Genomic DNA, 7,766 nt, shown 5'->3' with positions numbered 1-7,766 from the left:
ATAAGATCTGAAGAATCATCATAGTGTTAGATTTGAAATATATAATAGTTAAATTCTTCATATATTTTTCCAGTCAAGAAATTATGTACATGGACTAAAACACAATAGAATGCTCAAAGCTTATCTTGGTCTCTCAAAGTTTCACAAAGACAATAACTTTTACCGATTCATTCCGACTTCTAGCTATTTTGGAAGTTTTGATTATGAATAGAAATGAGATTAGGGTATATGTCAAACGGATAGCAATAAGAGCAAAGGGATTTGCAATTCATCCATATATTTAGCCCTTTCTACGCATAATGTTACTAATAAATTATCATACAGATATTTTGGTATTCATGGTTTTCTGGGTGAATATTTTTTTTGTATTCATCATTGAAATTTGTTCAAACAAAGTGCAACAATACTTGTTGCATTTTTTAGCCCGTTAAATCATTAATTTAACTCAAGTCATGTCTCGGTTGCGTGAGTTTAAAATGCACTGGAGTAGTGTTAACAACATCAAACAACTTATTTCGCTCCAATCTGTAGTCGTCTTGAACATTCGTCATATACATTTAAATTTGATTCTTTGCGCTGTTTCGATGGTATCACTGTGACTTTGGAACTATGAAATGCAAGCAGTATTGCGTTGGTTTTATAAAGGGCGTATAGGCCTTATCCAGTTCATGCCTTTAAAACCATATAGAAGAGATTATGCAACACAACTTGACACAAGTTTATTATTTTAGCAATACGTAACAAATGAAGGCTGGTAAAATTTGATGACGAGTCCTCGTATCATTTTTGAAAGAATTAAATTATATGTACATTGTGTCAGCTCTTTAAGCAGTTTTTGTATTAATCATATGCCTTAATATTAATTCCCTATGTGTGTTTGAACGCACACGGGAATTTGTTAGAAACACATGTCCATTATTTGTCAACTCATTATCGCATTGAAATTTATTGGATAATGCATACAGAAGTTATTGATTGTAATATCAAAATAAGCGATGTGTTTTAAAAAGGGTATATGGCTTTTATGGGTTTTTATGCTGATTTCGCTGTGTAAAAAAATGCAATGAAATTAAAAACTCCCAACAGAACCTTCATTCTTATTCTGATACATAACAAAAGGAATTGATGCATTAGAGCTCGGAAAAATGTACAAAATAAAGATAAAAATAAAATTCCGCGAAATTCCATTAATGCTTTTGTCGCATTAAAGTCACTTCAAAACATGACGTCATACGAATGAAAACGCTAAATCTGAAGGTTTTTCCGTTACGCGAACCCTACAAATTCGGATAATGTTGCATTAGAATGGAGTTTCGAGGTAGATTTTGTTTTATTGTCTATTCTATTGCATTATTTGCACATTTAATGATTTCAGCAAATCATCATGGCGGCTCATTAGTTACTAAATGTAAAACTGTGGATTTGACGGTAGCTTACGAGAAAAAAAGTTAATTAAGAAATAATACATGGAAGGGTTGGGATTGAGAATTAAAAGAATTGAAGACATTTTTTTTTATGGCGGTTATTTAAGAAATAATTCATGCAAGCTATAGATTTATTTGAAATTGTGTACTTTATCTAACAGGGGGTAAACAGGAAAAGCCACACACATGGCATACCCACCCTTGGTTCAATTTTACCGTATTTGTCCTATTAGAATCGAAATTATTCATGGAAGCAATAGATTTGTTCAAAAAATTTACACATGGCTTGGGCCGTGATATTCGATAATTGTATCCCTTGCTAACAATCAGGATAAAATTCGAATATCACGGTTCAGGAGTCGGTGTCACAAAAAAACTTACGACTAATATTGGTCATAAGTATACTGAATTGTTCATGACTTACGATCAATCTTAGTCGTAAGCTTTTTTGTGAAACCGACTCCTGGCCATGTGTAAATTTTCAACAAATCTATGGCTTCCATGAATTATTTCTTAGATATATAACTTGTGTGTTTTCCTGTTTTCTTTTCTTTTATCAGTCACTCTGTATATCATCATGTTCATGCCATGGCATGTGAAAACATGCAGTATATTAACGTAAATTCCCTTCTGTCGTTGAATGATCTTTTAGAGATATGAGACAAAAAATTAGATGAAGTACTTTCCGTGCTCCAAAACGCGAAATGGATGGTCAATGTGTAGTAAACTAATCAATTGTACAGTGTACAAGTTAACGTATACAAATTGCAATATGCTATAGGTCCTCATATATAACCTTGTTTGATCAATACCAGAAACATAAAATAAATGATGTGTGGTGTATAACATACAATAGTTCTCTTCCTCGTTTAAACGTAAATAAAGGCAACATTTTCTGATGTTGAAATCCCAATAATCGATAAAGAAACAAATCAAGTTACAGACAAAAACAAATTGAATCTCGTGAACTCCAAACAGAGGGAGAAAAGAAGTGTCACATTTTAAAATCTCAGCTTTCATCATAATTTTAAAATTTTGCAGCAATATTAAAACGTTTGATTTGTATACGCTTTCCACAATAGCTACTACTCCCGATTCTTAACTGATAAATCAACTACATTAAACTGTTTCTTCAAAAATGGAGATATATATATAGATACAAATTTCTTGTTTTAGGACATAAACAAATTCATTTTTGGAAAACACATTGATTTATGTCTTAATCGTTTCCTCGATATTGACTTAGATGGACGATTTTTCAGACTAGAATCTAAGACAAACGTGCACGTGATGATTTCAACTCTCTAACTGGCAGCTTCCTATTTCTTAGCACTAGCATACCATATGCATACATTTCGTCTACATTTTACGTTCCTCTCGTGTATGTTCACATAAAAGGAAGAATACACAGGGGTGCGTTATTTACAAAAAAAACATGTTTAAACAGAAATTGACAGAACATACATGTAAGTTTCGAATTCACGGTCACTACATTCGTTAATCGATACAACGAGTTTGTTTCTCAACTCATTTGTTTTCGTGGTCGTAGATCTTTAAAGACTAGTAATACAATCTAGATCTGCAATTTAACAAAATATGTTCTATTCCGGATTGTGACATTTTGACTGAATATGGATTCGTAAGGCGAGTAATGCATGTACAGCAAAGCAAAGGACTCTTGTCCTGTCGACAAACCAAGTCTCGCATTTTTTGTATGTATGCGACTCCCTCAGTTTGTAGTGATCTAAGTATTATGTCAGATAATCGATCGCACATTCCCAATGCCGAAATGGCTAGACGATGGGAGCATCAAGAAGGAATCTCGAAAAAGCTAATGCCAGTAAATGACTGTGAGTTTGGACTGTTAACAGGCTACGATTGCGCACGTGCATTAACCCTTCGAGAGGTCACAACCAGTAAGGAAAACGAACCTCATGCACAGAAAACGGACTTAGGATGGGGTATTGTTGGCATCACTGATCCTACGTCTGCCGAATATTGTGACTCGATTGAAATTTCTCATAGAATATTAGCCTCAGAAGTTTAACCATTGACTAGCAATTCAGAACCGAAACTTGTTCAATATTCCTTTGAAGTTCGTACCAAAGAAGTTAATCCGAGTCAAGTTGCTAAGATAATGGAATTAGATTTCTCCGATCGGATAGTTGATAAACAGCCGATATCTCGTGAAGACAAACGATTCTTGAATATATTACAAGGCGGCATCCGAAGAGATGAAGGACACTATGAATTACCATTGCCTTTCAAATGCTCAGAACCGAATTTTCCGAACGATAAGTCACTAGCTTTACAAAGATTTGAACACTTAAAGAAACGACTTAAGAAGGACACAAGGTATCGTAACGATTACTTTAAGGGCATGAACAATTTAATTGCGGAGGGTTATGCGGAAAAGGTTGACTCATTACAGTCTTCATACACAGGAAATATTCCACAGTACTTATCACCCTCAAAAGCCAGAGAAGGTCAGGATAGTGTACGCTCGTAGTGCAAAATACACAGGAACCTCGTTAAATGATCACCTGCTACATGGTCAGGACTTGACAAACTCAATTACTTGAGATTGTTTCGTTTTAGACAAGAATTAGTTGCGAAAATGCGATATTGTTTCTATAATTTAGGGTAAAACCACATCATCGTAACTATCTAAGATTTCTGTGGTTCGATGATTGCGAAAATATTGCAAAAGAGCCCATTGAATACAGAATAAATGTTCATTTGTTTGGCGCTGCATCCTCGCCAGGCTGTGCGAATTTTGGACTAAAGAAGATTGCTAAGGGATTACGAAAGCGAGTTTGGTTCAGAATCCGCTAACATTATAAGGAAGGACTTTTAATTATATAAGTTGACGACGGCTTGAAGTTGGTTTCAGGTGTTGACGATGCAGTTCGGTCAGTAAAGGCAAGTCAACACACGTGCAGTAATGGCGGATTGCGACATTCAAAGGCAGTTATCAAGCAGATACCTCCTGATGATCGAGCGAGTGACATGAAAAACATAGATTTGTTGAAGGACGAACTTCCGATAACCAAAACCCTTGGACTACTATTGTGCATCGAGTCGGACTCATTTCAGTTCCACATAGTTTTGAATGATAAACCACTAACCCGATGTGGAATTCTCTCCACATTGAGCTCTGTTTACGATCCGTTGGGATTCGCTTCGCCCGTAGTACTTGTAGCTAAACGAATATTTCAAGACTGTGGCGTTGACCAGGATGATTGGGATAGTGAAATGTCGGATGACTTAATTCAAAGATTGGATTATTGGCGAAAGGATGTTTTTAATTTGAAAACTTTATACATTCCGAGATGTGTGAAGATGAGCGATTTGGAAAGGTAGCTATAGTTAATTGTGAACTTCATCATTTTTCGGACGCCAGTACTACAGGCTATGGTCAGTGTTCGTATTCCCGATTGATAAGTGAAAATGGTAAAGTCAATTGCTCGCTCGTCATGATCAAAGCTCGAGTTGTTCCACGTAAATCCATGACATTACCAAGACTATAATTATCAGCAGCAGTAGTATCTGTTAGATATCTGTTTGTGATATCCTGTGCTTGTCTGTCGTTGATGGAAGATGTTCGTTGTTGTTCTGCGGTTTGCATGTTGTGTCGACTATTATATTGTGTGTTTGTGCGTTTCTCTGTGATGAGTGTTTGTGCTGTATTTCTGTCACGTAGTGTTGTCATTTTAGCGATATTTTTTAACATTGCCACATGAGCGGGAGGTTTGGCTAGCCGTGAAACCAGGTTCAACCCACCATTTTTTCTTAAAACGTCCTAAACCAAGTCAGGAATATGGTAGTTGTTATCAAATACTAGTAGTTCGTTTCTATGTATGTTTGCGTTTGTTTTTGTTGCAATTCAGTGTTTCTGTTGTTCCTTTGTTTCCTTCTGATAGTTGATGTGTTTTCCTCGGTTTTAGAAAGTTATCCGGATTTGTTTTCTCTCAATCGATTTATGACTTTTGAATAGCGGTATACTATTGTTGCCTTTATTCAGAATTCGCCGTCTTCTTCGTGTCGAATTGAACTTTGATAATATTGTTGAATGGTTTTGGACCGATAGCAACATTGTTCTTGGTTACATCGCCAATGAGAGTAGACGTTTTCACATCTTTGTATCAAACAGAGTTCAGCAAATTCTAGATCACACTAGTCCGAAACAATGGAAGTATATTGACACTAGAAATAACCCTGCCGATGTTGTCTCGAGAGGTTTAACTGCGGATAAGTTGTCTAGAAACACTTTGGTTTAACAGACCACGTTTTCTGTGGGCAAATGATTCTATTCTACTTGATCAATCGAAACCGAAGCTGGATCTAGAAGACCCAGAGGTTCGTCGCGCAAAGACGCATATTACAAAAACTGACAAGTGCTATAGTTCTATTCTAGAACGAATTGAATATTTTCCTGATTCGCGAAGAGCAAAGAAAGCAGTCGCCATATGCTTGAATCTTAAAGACGTACTAAGAGCTCAAAGACAAATACTCGTTCAATTTCAGTTGAAGACATGAATAGAGCTGAACTCGAGATAATACGTCATGTTCAGAAAGATGCTTTCGATGATAAAATTGAAAAGTTACGTTTGATATGGTCGACTAACAGCAAAAGTGATAGACAATATTTGAAGATGCGAAATGTTACAATGAAACAGACTTCGTCATTGTATAAATTATACCTGATAATGGATTTAGATGGCATAACTCGGGTAGTCGGACGCATAACACGTAGTGATATTGATTCTACTTTGAAGCACCCAGTGATTCTTCCGAAACATCCTCATGTTACTGATCTTATAATACGTCACTATCATCAATTAGTGCAACATCAAGGACGTCGACTTACGATTAACGAGATTCGATCACGAGGATATTGGATAATTGGATGTAGTAGCGCAGTTTCAGAAGATCTTTCTAGATGCGTTACCTGTAGAAAGCTAAGAGGCAAAACCCAAGTTCAGAAAATGGCCGATTTGCCGTTTGATAGAATGGAAACCTTATCACCATTAACGTATTGCGGTGTTGACTTATTTGGTCCGTTTTTAGTTAAGGAAGGTCTCAAAGAACTCAAGCGATATCTTGTGATGTTTACCTGCTTATCTTCACGTACGATGCACATTGAAACAGTAAATTCGCATGATACTAGTTCGTATATTAATGCCCTGCGTAGATTTATTTCTGTACGAGGACCAATGAGACACCTCAGGTCAGATTAAGGTAGCAATTTCATCGGTGCAAAGCGGGAACTTAGGAAAGCCTTCTCAGAAATGGACACTTAAATAGTACACAAAGATACCAGAGGGACATTCAAACTCCTAAATCGAAAATAAACTGACAACGCCGTGGCTTAAAAAGAAAAAGACAAACAAACAAGTAATATTACACAAAACACAACATAGACAACTAAAGACTAAGCAACACGAACCCCACCAAAAAACTGGGGGTGATCTCAGGTACAATTTTACTTATAGAGGCCTGGGAGTAAAAAAGAAGTTTCTTTTCCCGGCACATCAGATTCCCGTAAACGATAGACAATGACACACAGATTTTGACATGTTAATGGCCCAAAGAGGTAATTTGAATGTTATTAATGTTACGAATATGCTTTGATATGCATAATTGATATATTCACATTGTCATAATGATATGTGTAAGGTTTGTACTGCGATTTGTAAATAACTTGGTATGCAAAAAGTAAAATCAGAAAAATACTGAACTCCGAGGAAAATTCAAAAAGGAAAGTCCCTAATCAAATGGCAAAAATCAAAAGCTCAAACACATCAAACGAATGGATAACAACTGTCATATTCCTGACTTGGTACAGACATTTTCTTATGTAAAATCGGTGGATTGAACCTGGTTTTATAGCTACCTAAACCTCTCAATTGTATGACAGTCGCATCAAATTCCAATTATATTGACAACGATGCGTGAACAAAACAGACACAATAGGTAAAAATGTCAAAAATAGGAGTACAGCAGTCAACATTGTGTTATCATCTTAATCACTATAAAACCAAACAATTGTAACAAGTACAAAAAGGCATACATCAAATTAAACATCCTTATTTTGCTTTTTTATTACACGATTTTATTTATCTATGTAAAATCCACCCATAAAGGATGGAAGGTTTTAAGTACTGGCGTAGAATCGCGCGTTTGACGTCACACAGGTAGATATAAAATAATGTTGTCGTTCAAAGTACGACGGGATACATAAGTACAGAGTCACGTCAAATGGACATCACAAACAACAGACTTAACAGTAAAAGTAATATTAATAAAATAAAATAATTTTGTCGTTCAAAGTATGACGGG

This window comes from Mytilus californianus, unplaced genomic scaffold (assembly GCF_021869535.1).
Source record: "Mytilus californianus isolate M0D057914Y unplaced genomic scaffold, xbMytCali1.0.p SCAF_22, whole genome shotgun sequence".
In the NCBI taxonomy this organism is placed as follows: domain Eukaryota; kingdom Metazoa; phylum Mollusca; class Bivalvia; order Mytilida; family Mytilidae; genus Mytilus; species Mytilus californianus.
Note: the sequence above shows the minus strand (reverse complement) of the source record.